The sequence below is a fragment of the Eumetopias jubatus genome, unplaced genomic scaffold (genome assembly GCF_037043125.1).
Source record: "Eumetopias jubatus isolate StellerSeaLion01/CBP00866 unplaced genomic scaffold, mEumJub1_p1.0 scaffold_10, whole genome shotgun sequence".
Classification (NCBI taxonomy): Eukaryota; Metazoa; Chordata; class Mammalia; order Carnivora; family Otariidae; genus Eumetopias; species Eumetopias jubatus.
The window spans coordinates 75,859,689-75,876,711 of NW_028274816.1; positions in this window are offsets into that span (position 1 = coordinate 75,859,689).

Consider the following 17,023-nt stretch of genomic DNA (forward strand, 5'->3'; position numbering starts at 1 on the left):
TGAGAATTTTCAGACGACAGAAGAGCATTAAGCCAAACGTGGCGTCTTTCTCAATGCTGGTCCCTGCGCGCCTGCACAAGGCGTGCCGCCCGTGACGCCAGCCCTGAAAGCACGAACGAGCAAATGAATTGCATTGAACAGCCCACATCATCAACCCTAAGAGAAGTCACATAGCTGTTGTGCGATCTCGTGCAGCGGGTGGAAATGAGTCAAATCATGCTTGTGAATATCTGGGAAGCCCGTCTTTGTTGTCCCTACAGACTAAACTTAATAGGGGCCACATCGATGGTGAGGGCATTTCCATGTTCCCTTGTTTATCCTCTGGAGGGCAGGGACAGACACAGCTGCTGGTGGGTTGCCCAGCACCCTAACAACCCAGATGCATAGCATCCTGCCTTACCCTCACCCGCAGGGGTCCCCTTCGGCGTGTCACCCTGCAGAATTCATCATCATGACGATTTTCTACCAGCCTCAGACACCCCTGGGGTTGCTGGGGAGACTCTGGAGTCCCTGCCAAGCAGTTCTCCAGCATCTGCTCAAACACCTCCAGCAACAGAGAACTTCCTACCTCCCCGGGGCCGCTCCTTCTGTTTCTGACAGCTCTGCGGATGGAGTTCTTCCTAGAGTTGAGCCAAAACCTCCTTCCTCGTGACTTCTCCCGGCTGGCTCAGAGACACACAGGAATTGTAATGCCGCCCCCGTGCCCTTCAGGTGTCTAGAGGGCTCTGGTGTCCACCTGAAGGCAGAGGTTGCCAACGAGCAGCACAGAGATGGAATATGGACCACAGATGTATTGTGTTTGGCCCAGGCAAGATTCTTTTTTTTTTTTTTTTTTGGTTGGTTGGTTGGTTGCCAGTGCGGAAAAATCTGGAGCGTTCATACAAAATGTAGAACTGAAGCCTCCAAAACTTAAAAGCTCTGGCAATCCTGGGCTCATAATCCCACAATCCTACTTGCTATTAAAGATACTAAAGACTGGATATGGGGTGGGCAACTGCCACTCTCCATCACAGCCTGTTGCTTTGGCTACTCGATAACCACGCATGGACACTGAACTTCCGGTCAGAGCCCTTATATTGACTAGCATGTTGATGTGCCCTTCCCCACCTTAGAAGTAGCCACTGAGGTGTAAATCCAACTTTTTAAATTGGTTCCAGGAAATGTTAAAGAGGTATGACGGGCGCCTGGGTGGCTCAGTTGGTTAGGCGACTGCCTTCGGCTCAGGTCATGATCCTGGAGTCCTAGGATGGAGTCCCGCATCGGGCTCCCTGCTCAGCAGGGAGTCTGCTTCTCCCTTTGACCCTCTCCCCCTCATGTGCTCTCTCTCATTCTCTCTCTCAACTAAATAAATAAAAACCTAAAAAAAATGAATCTAAAAAATATAAATAAAGAGGTATGATTCCTTTTTTCTTTTTCCCCTGCTCATAATGTGGAGGTGTTGGCTGGTGTTCCAGCAGCTACCTTGTGACCATGAGGCAACCCTGGGGATGCAGGCCACATACAGGAATGTTGAAACAAACAGACAGCAAGACACTGGTTCATTAATGATGATAAAACTGCCACATCCGCTGTACCTGCCGCTAGAATTCTTTTACCTAAAATAAATAAGTAAAAGCACAAACGTTTCTTGTGGAAACCATTCTTAAGTAGTCGTTATTAACAACTACAGGCAGTTCCTACCCAGCATATAATTTTTTTTGTCATTGTCATTTTTGTCACTTATCATTGTCATTTTGTCATTAACTTTTCTTAAGTTAAATTTTATTGTGGGGGCGCCTGGGTGGCTCAGTCATTAAGTGTCTGCCTTCGGCTCGGGTCGTGATCCCGGGGTCCTGGGATCGAGGCCCGCATCGGGCTCCCTGCTCGGCGGGAGGCCTGCTTCTCCCTCTCCCACTCCCCCTGCTTGTGTTCCCTCTCTCGCTGTGTCTCTCTCTGTCAAATAAATAAAATCTTTAAAAAAAAAATTTATTGTGGAAAACTCTCAACGTACACAAAGATAGATGGACTAATATCCACATGCAAAAGAATTAAGGCAGACCCCCTACCTCACATCAAACCCCAAAATTAACTAAAAATAGATCATCCACCTACATACACAAGCTAAAACTATAAAAACCTTAGAAGAAAACATAAGAGTAAATCTCCACGAAGTTGGCTTAGGCAATGATTTCTTAGACGTCGCAGAAAAAAAGCATAGGCAATAGAAGAAGAAGTAAATTAGATTTCATCAAACTTAAAACATTTGTCCTTCAAACAACACACTCCAGAAAGCAAAAAGACAACCTGCAAAACAGGGGTAAATATTTGCAAATCGTTTTCCTGATAAGGGACTTGCAGAATATAGAAAGTATCACAACTCAATTAAAAATATCTTTAAAAACCCCATTTAAAAATGTGCAAAGGACTTGCATAGACATTTCCCCAAAGAAGGTACACAAATGGCCAATAAGCACATGAAAAGAGGCTCAACATCATTAGCCATCAGGGAAATGCAAATCTCAACCACAATAAGCTACCACTTCACACCCACTAGGATGGCTAGGATCAGAAATAACCAGAGTTGGAAAGGATGTGGAGAAGTTGGAAGCCTTGTGCTTTGCTGGTAGGAATGGAAAATGGCACAACTGCTGTGGGAAACAGTCTGGCAATTCCTCAAAAAGCTATACATAGAATTACCATATGATCCAGCAATTCCACTCCTAGGTATATATCCAAAAGAATTGAAAGCAGGGACTCAAACACATAACTTTTCTACCAATGTTCATAGCAGTACGATTCAGAGATTGGTGTCTTAATGGTAAAAACAACCCAACTGTCCATCAACGGATGAAGGCACAAAGAAAATGTGATTGATCCCTACAATGGAATGTCATTCAACACCAAGAATGAAGCACTGATATTGGCCACAACGTGGATGATCCCAGAAAACCCTATGCTAAGTGAAAGAAGCCCGTCATGAAAGATCACATGCTCTATAATTCCCTTTATATGAAATGTCCAGAATGGGCAAATCTGTGGAGACAGACAGATATTACTGGCTACCAGGGGTTGGCAAGAGGAGGAAAGTGGGGGTGACTGCCCTTGGGGACAGATTTTCTTTGGGGGATAAAAACCTTCTAGGGCACCTGGGTGGCTCGGTTGGGTGCCTGCCTTCGGCTCAGGTCATGATCCCAGAGTCCCACATCGGGCTCCCTGCTCAGCAGGGAGTCTGCTTCTCCCTCTGACCCTACCCCCTCTCATGTGCTCTCTCTCTCTCATTCTCTCTCTCAAATAAATAAATAAATAAAATCTTTAAAAAAATACCCTAAATTTAGATGGTGGTGATGGCCACTCACCTCTGTAAATAGACTAAAATTCATTGGATTGTACACTTTAAATGGGTGGATTTGATGGTATATAATGATATCTCAATAAATCTGTTTTTTTAGGGGCACCTGGCTGGCTCAGTTGGTAGAGCACGCGACTCTGGATCTTGGGGTTGTGAGTTCGAGCCCCACGTTGGGGGTAGAGATTACTTAAAAAATAAAATCTTTTTTTTAAATCTGTTTTTTAAAATAGACTAGTAAAAAAACAAAAACAAAAACCTCTCATTTACCAGCTCCAGCTTCAACACTTATTAACTTGAAGCCAGTTTCTTTTCACCTACACCCCCACATGCTCTCCCCTCCCCATATTATTTTGACGCAGATCCCAGACACCTTTAATGCAGAATCTAAAATAGGAAAGTCCTGTGGTGTGGTCATCGGCCGCATGGTTCCTGGCTGTGTGATACCTGTGCGGGGTTCTCCAGCCTTCTTGGACATGTTGCAAATGGCACAGTACCCTGGAGGAAATCTCTTTCTGCTTAAACTTTTCGGCAACTAAGAACCTCAACTGTTGTATCCACAACGGACATTGACCTCTGGTGCATACTCATCCACAGGAGTTCTCATGGAGCTGTGGGTATCTGGGTATCTGAAAAATAGTGTTAGAGATTCTCCCATTTTTTTAAAGATCTTATCTATTTATTTGACATAGAGAGAGAGAGAAAACACAAGTAGGCAGAGGGAGAGAGAGAAGCAGACTCCCCGCTGAGTGGGGAGCCCGATGCGGGGCTCGATCCCAGGACCCTGGGATCATGACCCGAGCCGAAGGCAGATGCTTAACTGATGGAGCCACACAGGCACCCCAGACTCTCCCATCCTTAATGAAAACCTCCCAGGAAGCCCAGAAGCCTTCTGGAGACCAACTGTCAATTTAAATCTGTCCTAGGTAAATATGGATTACAGGAGGAGGCATTCCTTCCCAGGGGAGATCCCAGTGGTAACGAATTAATAAGGTTGACCATGGTTCTCTACTATCTTGGATTCTGAGTCTGATTCCCAAAGGAGAAATGCCTCCTTCCCCGAAAGTTCCTGGGCGGAAACATCCTTCCCCTGACCTTGGGAGTGGGGTCTTGTCATATCTTCTACAATTTGGACTCACCCGCCAGTTCCTCCTTGTACTAAGAGTATGCTAGGTAGGCTCTGGTTAACTTCTCCACTCAACCAGGTTTCTCAGGTAGAACAGGATCCATGGTCTTCACAAAGTCTTGGTCTCAGACCCCAAAGGGTTTGTGTTCAATTCCTGATTCCGACTCTTGTTCACTGCATGACATTTAGCAATATACTTGACCTTTCTGAAGCTCTGTGGCTTCATCTGTGAAATGGGAAAAATAACTCCTATCATTTATTCACTTATCTGGGTTGGGAAGATGGCATGAAGGTAGCTTTATAAGGCACCCACCGCAATGCCGGGCCTGAAATGGCCATGGGACCACTGCCTGCCACCCTTTATTAGTAAATGTGAAACTGGTTTAGATCTCATCTTCTCCACCAGAGATTAGGCTTTTTAAATTGCTGTTGTTTTGATTTTAAGAATTGGACGCAATTTCCCTTCCTAAATATATTACCTTTATATAATAATAACAATAATAAACATTTATTGTTTGCTCTTCAGCAGATACTATACGGGGGTGGGGGGCTTCTAGCATCTCATCTCATTTTCTCAGCCTTACCGTGGGTTAAGTATCATCTTAGAGAAGAGGAAACTCAGGTTTGAGGTCAATTAACTCGCCCAAAGTCCCACAACTGACAAATGGCTGGGCTGGGGCTCTAAGCCCACCTGCCTGGTTCCAGAACCTTCCCCGTGCTGCTTCCCCATCCACTCTGAGCTCTGCCACTACACTGTCCCATTCAAGGGCCCTTCCTAAAAAAGGTTCACTGCTCCCACCTTCAAGCTCTGGACTCACCAGGATCTGGGATCAATCTTTATCAGGGAGACAGTGTGTAAGAGGCTTCCTGGCTCAGAGTGACATTGCCAAGTTTTAAGATTTTTCCCACTGTCTTGACTTATCTCTGCAGCCTGGGCTGCTTGAGCAGGGAGACTTTCAGGGTCCGGGGCATCCTTTCTTACTTGATGCAACACCTGACTCCCCCAGCTGCCTGATTTCGCGGCACCCTCCTGCGTCTGGCCCATGGCATTGCCCTCGTGACAGGTCCCCAGCTGCTGGCCTGATGGCCGAGCATCTACCCTACCTAGACCATCTACGGCCCAACTGTCGTGACCCCTCTGTTCCCTGATTTTAGCTTGCCCACTGCAGTAGGCAGCTTCCAAATTGGTTCCTAAAGAGCCTGCTTCCCGGTACCCACCCAGGGAACAGAGCCTGGCAAAGGTGATGGGAAGTCACTCCTGAGATTAGGTCACAAAGGATGTGACTTCTGTCCTGCTCACATAGTACCTCTCCCTTTCTTCCTCCCGCCCTTTCCTTCTCCCTGTCCCTCTCTGAGGAAGGAAGCCTCCCTGTTCCAAGCTGCCCCGTGGAAGGGTCCATGAAGCAAGGAACCACAGGGGGCCTCCCGACGGTAACCATCAAGGAACTGAGGTCCTTGGTCCAATAGCCTATAAAGAACTCACTCCTGCCAGGGATCAATGAATGAGCTTGGAAACCATCCTTCCCCACCTGAGCCTCAGCTGACTCCAGCCCGGGCCAACATCTCGGTTAAAGCCTGTCGGATGCCCTGAGCCGGAGGACCACACAGCTACGCCCTGCCGGGACTCCTCACCCACAGAAACTAAAAGGTAATGTGTGTCTTGAGTCGCTTAGTTTCAGAGGAATCGTTATGGAGCAACAGGTGCCTGGTAGAACCACGGCCTTATGCACGCCTTCATCTGTGCCTTAAGGTACCAGCACCAGGCGAAAGGGCTCTAATCCCAGAAAAGATTTCCGGGTCTTACAGGAAGGTGCATTAGCTCATAGCCAAGGACGATTATACCTCCAGTCAGTGGAAAATGGACTTCTTCTTTTAGGAAGTACATTCTCAACGGGGGCGATTCTGTGAAAGTCGGGTCTTGGGAGCTGGAAGACTCTCACCCTTTTTTTATGTATCAAGTGCAGGGATATATAATGCCTGTGATAGTAACATTTCATGGGTCGGGGAGGGGGTAATGGAAAAAGGTTAAGAAAACCCTGATTTAGGATGACGCCTCCGGCTGCCCCGTGAGGGTGGGGGTGGGGTGTGCTGAGGGAGGAACGGAATGGAGAAGTATTTAGCAACCAGGGTGGGAGATGAGGGGGAACCCCAGAAGCCCAGAAGCTGGGGGCCTGCCCCTCCCCAGGGCACCTGCACGTCCCCTGACAGGGAACTTAGTGCTCGGTTCTTAGTTTCCTTTTTACCTGTTGGAAATCCGTAGAGGGCACGGGCTGAGCAGGCACAGTGCCTGGCACAGGACAGGAAATCAAAGGGCAGCCGTTGTCCGCAGCTCTGGTGTGCCAGGAGCTTGCTTTTCTCCTCCAGATCGTTTTGGGAAGGAGCTTCCCTCCCCTCCTCGCTGTTCTGCTCCCGGACGGGGGGTCAGGCAGAGTCAGATCCGGCGCTGCACCCAGAACCTTCAGTCCCTGTGACTGCACCCCGTTCCTTGTGCCAAGCGAGATTCTCTCCCCAAGGCCCCAGTGGCCCCCTAGCATGACATCCCCCTCTCTGGAGATAATGTCTTGATCCTCCATGTAAAGGGATGGGTGACAAGCAAGAGCTCAAAGGTGAGCTGAGCATCCTCTGGCACTTGGGATGATGGCTGGTACACAGTAAGTGCTCAATAGATGGTACTTCCATCCAGTAACGGGTCCCATCACGGTAGGCATTCTGACATACATTACAGTGGAGGTCCGGTGTATCTCTCAACCCTAAATCATTCTTCTCCCCCTTCTCCCTTTCTGTTAGAAGTAGCTTCTCATGTTAGCTTTTGGGAGTACTGGATATTCCTTTCCCCGGGTGGCCACCCAGCAAGAGATAGCCATGGCCCAGATCTGGCCCATGAGATATAAAAGGAAATCTGTGGGAGGTATCTGAGAAATGTTTCCTTCTTGGTAAGAGAGATGTTTGAAAAGATTCCTCTCTGTTCGTGTTTTGGTGCTCTGGTGTGAAGACAAGATGCATGGAGCTGGGGCAGCCATCTTGCCACCATGAGAGAAGAGTCCCACAGGCAGCAGAGACTGGGACTCCAGTGCCTTGATATTAGTGATCCCTGACACATGGATCCCACCCTGGAGCCAAGCCACCTCTTGCCTTTCATTAACTCAAATAATTCAATTTCTTTCATTTTAAAGCTACTATAGATCTCTCACTTTCTGTCACTTACAACCAGAAGTATCTTAAATGTCTTAAAAGTAGCTTAAGTAATATCACAAGCTAAAGATTCCTTATAGGGTCACCTGGCTGGCTCAATCTGTGGAGCGTGGGACTGTTGATTTTGGGGTCATGAGTTCAAGCCCCAAATTGGGTGCAGAGCTTACTTACAGAAACAAAGAAACAAACAGAGAAAGAATCCTTGCAAAATAGCAGACCCCATTTCACAGGGGAAGAAGCTGAAAGCAACGTGGCAGGCGTTATGAAGATATATTCCCTATTTTAATCCTCATAAAAGCTCCGTGGGGCAGGTTTTAGCTCTATTTTCAGATTTCTTCACAAGTTTAGAAGGTTAAAGAACAGGTTCCACACAATTAAATGGGGGAGGTGGGACTTGAACCCAGGTCTCTCAAATCTAGATCCAACATCCTTCCCAGTGTTCTTTGATGCCACTGTTCAGCACCAGGATCCTTCTGGAAACATCTCCACGCCGCCAACGTTGAGTCAGTAAAAATGCAATAACCCTAATTCAGGTCATGTCAACCTGAACATAATTATGTTCATCGCTTAGAAAGTGCATTTACGAATGAAACATTAGCCACAATAAAAAAGAGTTGTGGCGACAGCTGGATGAAATTCACAGTCCTAAGACCCGTGTGCCAATGTATATTTCTGTCTGTAGGCTCTCGGAGAATTTATATTCCCGATCTGCACTTCAATTGGTAATTGCCCAGCGTCTGTTCTTTTTAAATCTTTATTATTTTTTATTCTCTCCCAGATGTTGAGTTGAGCTGCCGTGATTTCGGGACTTCAGCGAGAGGTCCAGCTGCTGGGTTTGGGAAGTGTCCATGTTTTGTTTCTTTTCAGCCCTTCAACTTGAATTTATGATGAGGTTTTGATGAATGGTACCCTTCTCCCAGCCCTGCTCCCTTTACATATGTCTGTGTCTGCAATATCTTTGGTCTAATTATGCGGATGTGTCTCTTGGTAGAAAATTTATGTGATGCCTGTTGCCAGGAACCAGGAGCCGGGACCAGGGATTTGTGGTCTAAACAGCCTTGACTCTACTCTCTGCAGTATATCCCAAGTGAAGTTGGGGAGTCCAGGCAGCTCGTTAATTTAGGGCCCCAGCCGGTTGAGGGTTTGGGCACGTGTCAGCCCCGCAGGGAATTGCAGACACAGCATGGGAATCAAGGATTTTGGGGGGGCAATCAAAATTAGGGGAAAGGGGGTGAGGATGGGAACATATGGGATGGGGAAGATGAGATGCGTGGGTGGGGGTATTCACTATGTTCACCTAGATATGAACTTACCTGCTGGTACTGTCTAATAAACGTGGTTAATTCACTCATTTCTTGGCTTTCCAAGTAGATTTTAAGTTCCTTAAAGTCAGTAGCTATTCTAGTAGTCTGTTGCCATGTAACAAGTCACCCCGGTATTCGGTGGCTTAAAGTAACAGTCGTCATCTAATCATCACTCAGTTTCTGGGAGCCTTGGGCTCAATCTAAACCAGTACCACACCGGCAAGGGATGCTCGGACATGATGGGCCAGGCAGACACCCCCTCACCTGGGGTTCCCTCGTGTGGGACCACGGCCATGGCCAGCACCTGGGGCAGTAAGGGAGGCTCCTAGGGTGCAGAATTTAAGGAGCGCCCCCCACCCGAAGCCACACCCACACTTGCACAACCGTGAGAGTAACACCTCCTGAAAGCTTGGGCCCCAACCCCAGTCCTGTGTCAGATGGATGTGTCGCCACTTCCTGATTGGGACAGGCACCCCCAGTAAAGGCTTCTGGCTCAAAGAAGCTCTGGAGAGAGCCATGTGTGAGCTGGGAACAGGCTAGCTGGGAGGAGGGAAGATGTCGTCTAAGAGAATAAAGAGAAGAGTGTATAGAAAACCCCAGAGAGAGAGAGAGAGAGACAGAGAGAGAGAGAGAGCCTGGCTCATTAGCAGGGCTGAGTGATGATGAACAATCCTCAGTCACTCTGGGGTCTGGCATTGGTTCTGTGCACAGCTGGTATTCTTCTGAGTCCTGCTTTGTGACCTCCTGGGAATTGCAGAAACCTGGGCTACCCACCAAGATCTGGGGGAAAGGGGTTAACCCCTCTGTGGAAAAGTTGAGGGAGACCCATCAGCTCCAGTAGATGACAGCTTAGACTTACAGTCGACCGGGGTTGCAACCAGGAATCCTCCGCCCCGGGTGGGAGCAGAAAACCGGGAGAAATTGAGGGGGGCGGGAGAGAAGATGCTTTTGTACATCCTTGGAGGGTTTCATGCTCCGTTCCACCAAGCCGCCTTCCTTCTCCTGGGCTAACACTAGTCCGATTCACCTCCTGCCTGAATTAGAATAGCCTCCTGCTTCTGCCCCCAGCCCTGCAGATGACCCAGCACCCAGGATGCTAGTCGAACGTAAACAGGTCCTGTTCCTCGCCTCCTTAAAACCCTGCGGTGGCTTCGTACCTACTGCGAGCAAAATCCTGTGTCCTCCAAGTGCCCTGGAAGCCTTGCGTGGTACGACCTCCCCTGTCCACCCCACTCCATGCATCATAACTGATTTTAGGAGGCAGCTATCTCTCCTCCCCCACGCGACACCCGCAGCTCCAAGAGGGCAGGGATGTTTGCTAGTTTGGTAAACAGCCCTGACCAGCGCAGGAGCGCTAGCTGCATGCTGCCAGACCTTCCGATGTTTCCAGAGAAATCACATATCTGGGTCTTGAACGCCGCATCTGATGTGTTCAGTATCGGCACGTAATAAAATGGCCCTTTCCCGTGGTGCTGGCCACGAGAGCCACGCGTCTCTACTTTATGGTCTCTGGCCTCGTGTGTGAGGGGCCGTGGCCAGGTTTGGAAAGCAGGCTCAAGGATGGATGCAGGTGGTTGTGGAGGAAGGGACGCGGCAGCCCCTCGAGGCCCTTGACCGCGTGCTTGGCAATGGCCACTAGGGGGAGCTCACGGCTCCTTCCCCTCCCATCACACCTGGTGGTTCTCCACCCCTGGGGAGGGACCGCAGGGGTGGTCCCCAAGGGAGATACACCTGCTGTGATAAGCAAAGTGGTCCACGGCACCGGGCTCTTGAGATTTCTCCTGGAAATTCTCTCAAGCCCTTCCTGTACTGGCATTTTTCTGGTTCCACTGGTTGAATTCCTGCCTCTCAAACCAAAGGTGCCCAGATACACCTGGGCAGTGTCCACCTGCAAGAGCCAGGCAGGAGCAGAGCCAGGTGAGGGATGGAAGGAAGACACGGGGAGGCCTAAGTTGAAATTATGACCAGAAGCTTCGGCTTACACACTGGGGAGCTTGGGTACCTGCCTGTTGTCCTTCGGTCTGGTAATCACCAACCACCTCACGGGGGAGGTGGTATCGCCATTTTCGTAGACGAGGTCAAGACACCGGAGAAGTGACGAACCCAAGGCTACACAGCGGTGAGTGATGGGGTTTGATTCGAAGTCATGGCTAGTGCCAGAGGCCATATTCTGTCCACCCCACAGCTCTGCCCTCAAGGAAGGTAAGGGACCTTTATAGTTACTGAGTCCGTCCCCCCACTGGACTTGAGAGCCTTTTGTTTTTAATATTCTAAGACCGAAAATAAATGTGTTTTATTTAATTGTTGCTTATTATACACACGAGGGTCAGTTTAGGGAACATCTACGAAAAATTTTGAGGCAAATTCTATATGCCGCCTGCATAATTTATAGGAAGATTAATTACCAGTTATCATAGTAAATATAAGTCATGTTCATTTTAAGCTTCTTTTTTTCCTGATTTAATGTTTTGCGACCTTTTTTTCTTGATTTTAACTGTTGGTCACCAGTGAAAGTTCCTGTGACTCAAACCGGCAAGGTGTCCCTCCCCTCATGTTTCTGACCAGCTCTGCTTAGCGCTTTGTTCTGGAACCTGTGACCCCCAGCCTCTGTATGACCTCATCCTCTTGAGAAGTGCTGCTCTGTGTTTGACGAAAGCTCTCCTCTCTTTTCTTTTTTTTTTTAAGATTTTATTTATTTATTTGACACACAGAGAGAGATAGCGAGAGAGAGAGGGAGAGAGCACAAGCAGGGGGAGCGGCAGGCAGAGGGAGAAGCAGGCTTCCTGCATGGGCAGGGAGCCCGATGTGGGGCTCGATCTCAGGACCCTGGGATCATGACCTGAGCTGAAGGCAGCAGTTTAACCAACTGAGCCACCCAGGCGCCCCTCTTCTCTTTTCTAACAATGCATTTTTTACATAAAAGGCCCCCAATGGGGCGCCTGGGTGGTTCAGTGGGTTAAGTGTCTGTCTCGGGCTCAGGTCATGATCTCAGGGTCCTGGGATGGAGCCCCGAGCAGGGAATCCGCTTCTCCCTCTGCCCCTTCCCCTACTTGTGTGCATTCTCTCTCACGCTCTCACAAATAAATAAATAAAATCTTTAAAAAAAAAAGGGACCCCCATTTAGGGAGAAGACCCTGCATTGGGATTTGAACCCAGTTTACTAGGAAGCAGGAGTTAAGCATGAACACGATGGGGATTCGTTGTCGTGGATCTGAGCCAGCATCTCTCCCTCAGCCTAGTGAGGCCCCCAGGAGAGCAGTGTCCAAGAAAGGCTGTCAGGCCACACCTTGGGGCTATGCTTTGAACCAGCTTCCTGCCAAGGCTGTAAGGGTTTTGCTCCAAGAAAGGGCTGACCGGACCTGGGCTTCCTCTTCCTGCCAGCAGCCGATCGATCGGCGTGCCTCTCCCCGAGAGCTTTCTGGCTCCTTTGGTCTGCTCTTGACTGCTTGGCCAAAGGAGACATCACTTGCTGGTGCAAACTAGAGTCAGAGGGATCACAGGCCAGTGCAGATGCGCGGGTGGGCGGTGGGCAGGGGGGTGGGGAGCAGGCGGAGCGGATCAAAGCTGCTGGGGATATAGTCCCCCTTCTCTATCCGCGCCGTGGGCACACTTGAACTTGCTGAATTACATGAGTTGAGCTGATAAACCCTCCTTGCAGAAAGGCTCCCAAGAGAAAGCGCTTGCTGTGAATGCACTAATCAGATTGAGCATGAAGTTGTTAAGGCACCTTTCCCTGAAATGTGATAATCCCGTTTCCAGTTTACTGATTATGCAATAAGAAAACGTCTTCGTTAATTTCGTAAGGAAAGCACCTTATCAGCCTACTTACAGGTCTTGTGCTTCCCTGTGAAATCGTGAATAATACCACTTCCCTTTAATAAATGGAACCCATAAGAAAATCAAGAATAATTACTTTGGGGGCGCCTGGGTGGCTCAGTCATTAAGCGTCTGCCTTTGGCTCAGGTCGTGATCCCAGGGTCCTGGGATTGAGCCCTGCATCGGGCTCCCTGCTCAACGGGAGGCCTGCTTCTCCCTCTCCCACTCCCTCTACTTGTGTTTCCTCTCTTTCTGTCAAAAAAAATAAAATAAAATCTTAAAAAAAAAGAATAATTACTTTGTTTATTAACATTCAATGATTAATGTTTCAAAAGCAATTTAAATAGATACAGCGCAAATCTGAGATGGGGCCCCACGGTAGTGATCTGCATGGAGTTAAAACAAGGCTCATTTGAACCTGGGCAATTTAAATTTCGTGTCTTCTAAGGTGGCTGCCTGTCAGCGGTTTATGCACCAGGGAATCAAACCGTAACCAAGAGTCTCTGGTTATGGTGAATGAATGGGTCCAGGGTCACTCCCAAGTATGTCTTCCGCAAAGGCCTGGAGATAATTGTCCTTCCCTCTCCTCCAGTATATCTTTGGTGAGGAGAAGGTGGGAGCAGAGGGCAAAATCCATTCCACAACAGGGGGTGGTGGCCTCAAGGGTATGAATTCAGCCAGTTATGAGTCTGACTTCCTAACCTGCTCTGTGCTCTCCAAACTTCCCGTGCCCACCGTGATAGGCTGAATAAATCGTCCCCTTCTCCAAAGACAGCCACATCCTAATCATTCCTGGGACTTATGAATATGTTACCTGGTTTGGCCAAAAACAAACAAAGAAACAAGCAAAAAATTGCAGATGTGGGCACCTGGGTGGCTCAGGTCATGATCCCAGGGTCCTGGGATGGAGTCCTGCATTGGGCTCCCTGCTCAGCGGGAAGTCTGCTTCTCCCTCTCCCTCCACCCCTCTCCCCTGCTCGTGCTCTCTCTCCCTTTCTCTCGAATAAATAAATAGAATCTTTAAAAAAAAATGCAGACACGATTCAATTAAGGATTTTGAGGCGGGCAGATCACCCCGGAATGATCTGGGTGGCCCCTAAATGCTATCGCACGTGTCCTCATAAAAGGGAGGCAGAGGAAGATTCTACTATACACAGAGGAGGAGGAAGAAGCCACGTGACCAGAGGGGCACGGATTGGAATGATGTGACCACGAGCCGAGGCAGAGTAACAGCCCCCAAACAGGCGGGAAGATGCAAGCCACGCATTCTCCCCTACAGCCTTTGGAGAAAGCACAGCCCTGCCAACACTTGATTTCAGCCCCGCAAAACTGATTTCGGACTTCTGGCCTCCACCGCTGTAAGAGAATAAAATATGCCTGGCTGGAAGTCGAGCTTGTCATAATTTGTCAATAGCAGCCACAGGAAACTGCCAGAGTCCTGCCCCCCCTCACCCCCCCCCCCCCCGCCCTTCGTGACTCTTTCCAGGTCTGCATACCAATTCCGGAAACTGTTTGCTGACATTTTTCTTTAAATCAATCCTGAGCTAACCGAGTTATTTACCCTCACCTGGTGCCAGCAACGATATTCGTGAAATCCCATGTTCGAGACCCGTCAACATATTCAACTTCGCCTCACTGTAAATGCTCATATCCCCGCGTCCTCTACAATTATCTAATGAACCACGAGGCCCCCAGCGGAAGTGACCCCCACGTTGTGAAACACTGACCCAGCTCCACGCAGCTTGGGAGGCCTCCATCGTGCAGCTGGGCTTTCAAAACTGCTTTGTTAAGTTCAAATTTCACTTGAAAACTATCAGGGGAAAAAAAAAAAAAGGAAAGAATCAGCCCCTTTAAAAATAGAAGCCATTTCTCCTGCACATTTTCACAGAGCCAGATTTTAAAATGCAGAATTTAGCAGAATCTGAAATCGTCGTGGTGGAGTTTACTGACATATAGATAAGGAGCCTTAAAGGGGAAGGAGGGAGCCATGGAGTGTGCTAGCAGGGAGCTGGATCTGGTGGCAGAATCTAGCTAAGAGCCTGAACCAGGATATTGGTGCTGTCTGCATTTTGCTCTCTCTCTCTGCCTCAGGACCGAGGGCCACATAGGTTAAGGAGGGTTTGCTGTACAAGGGAGGGTGCAAGGATTTTTGAGGCTGAGAGTTGGAGAGGTGGTAGAATTGATAAATCCCCCCACCTGGAGAAGAATATGCCTCAAGCAGGGGGATGGGCAAAGCAGCAGACTTTCATCTCAAAAGTTGGACCTCGAAAAATGGGCACAGCGGGGGCGACCTCCAGCTGCAAGAGGAGAGTCAGGCTCGTCCTGCTTAAGCCTGGGAGTAGATACTACCAAGCAAAGGGTACCGACAGTTAAACTCTGAAAGGGGCCAGTCCTGGATCTAGGCTTCTTTACCCCTGTTTGTTTAAGCATTATTTGGTCCTAAGGCATTGTGCATGTGGGCAGAGCTTCCAACACATCTGATGGGGAAAAAAAAAAAAAACCCAATAAATGAATAGATTCTCTCTTTTATTTTTTTTTAAGATTTTATTTATTCATTCGAGAGAGAGAGAGAGAGAGAGAGAGATCATAGAGGCAGAGGGAGAGGGAGAAACAGACTTGCCGCTGGGGCTCGATCTCAGGAGCCCCAGGACCACGACCTGAGCCAAAGGCAGACGCTCAACCGACTGAGCCACCCAGGTGGCCCCAGATTCTCTCTTTTAGTATATATGTTGTTTGTGCTGCTGAGAAAGTATTCTGAAAACAGAATGCGACTTTTTTTAATTCCGAACGGTCTATAGCTTGGATCCCGAGCCTGTGATGGGAGGGTCCACCAGCCAAGCCTGGGGAAAACCAAGCCTCTGACCTCACCTCAGTCAGTGGCCACATGGACCCCCTTTACCTCTGTACCTCGGCGATCTGATTGGGCAGCATCACCCCAAGGCCCCAGGAGGACCTCTCTCCCTGCGGTCAGTGCAATGCTGGCCTGGGGCTGGTGGAATGCTGTGATTTTGACCTGCCCAGCATCACCTCTCTTTTTCTGGTTCCAGTATCCAAGACCTCCCTTTGGTAAAACTTATTCAGTACTGTTGTGCAGAGCTGAGCCAGACCCCTTAGTTTCTAGGGGTGGCCATACATCACAGATTAAGTCAATCAGCATATCCCATCTCCCTGGCCACAGTAAACATTCAAGGGAGGGGTCAGAGAGAGAGAGAGAGAGAGAGAGGGAGGGAGAGTCAGGCTCCCAGATTTATTTCAAATGCTGGAAGAAAGACTCTCCACTTTGGTGCTGCGGGGTGCCAGGGTAATGAGAGAGCTTTCTCTCATTAAGAGTAAAGCTGACACAGAGTTATATCAAATCCAAAGAAAGCGGAATGAAGATAGAGAGAGGTCACAATGTTGTTTGAGACCCTGGATCCAGCTGTGCCTGAAGCTTCATACCACTGCACCCTTCATTTATATGAATCAATATATTATTCTTGTTTTCTTTTTTCTCCCATTTTTTTAAAGTTGGATTTTCTGTTACTTACATTTGAAAGTATTCTGATAAATGAAGGCCGAGGCACAAGCCGCACCTTTGGAGGAATAGTGCATGTACTTCTTCTAGAGAGGCATATTACAATAAGGTGTATCTGCCTGTTTTGGCTGGGGCATGGCCAGACTCTCCGAGTTCAGCCTGGATGGTGGTCTCCACTTGCCCCATTTGCTGGGTTCCCTCGTGTAGGGATTAATCTGCACCACCACATGCGGCAGTCCCATGACTCAGAAAGGGTTTTCTCCTTGTTGTAAGCCAGCCTCCAGCATGGCCTCCAATGATCTTCACCTCCTGCTATTCACACACTTTTAAAGACCCTCCCAGCCCCGTGCAGGGCTGACTGTGTAACCAAGAAGATGTTGTGAAGACCAAAGCTAGGTCATTAAAGATACTGCAGCCCTGCCTTACTGGTTCGTGGACACCTCTCTCTCTGGGGGGAAGCCAGCTGCCATGTCAGGGGGACACCCAAGCACCCCATGCTGAAGAACGGAGGCGTCGAGCCTCCACAGGGCTCACCAGCCGCGTGAGGGAGCCACCTCGGAAGCAGGTCCTCCAGCCCGAGTCAAGCCTTCAGGTGAATCAGGTCCTGCTGACGCTTTGCCTGCAGCCCCAGGAGACAGCCCCAAGCCAGGAGCATCCAATGCACCTGCTCCTGAATTCCTGACCGGCAGACCCTGTGAGGTCTTACTTGGTGTTGGTTCAAGTTGCTACATTTTGCGATCATCTGT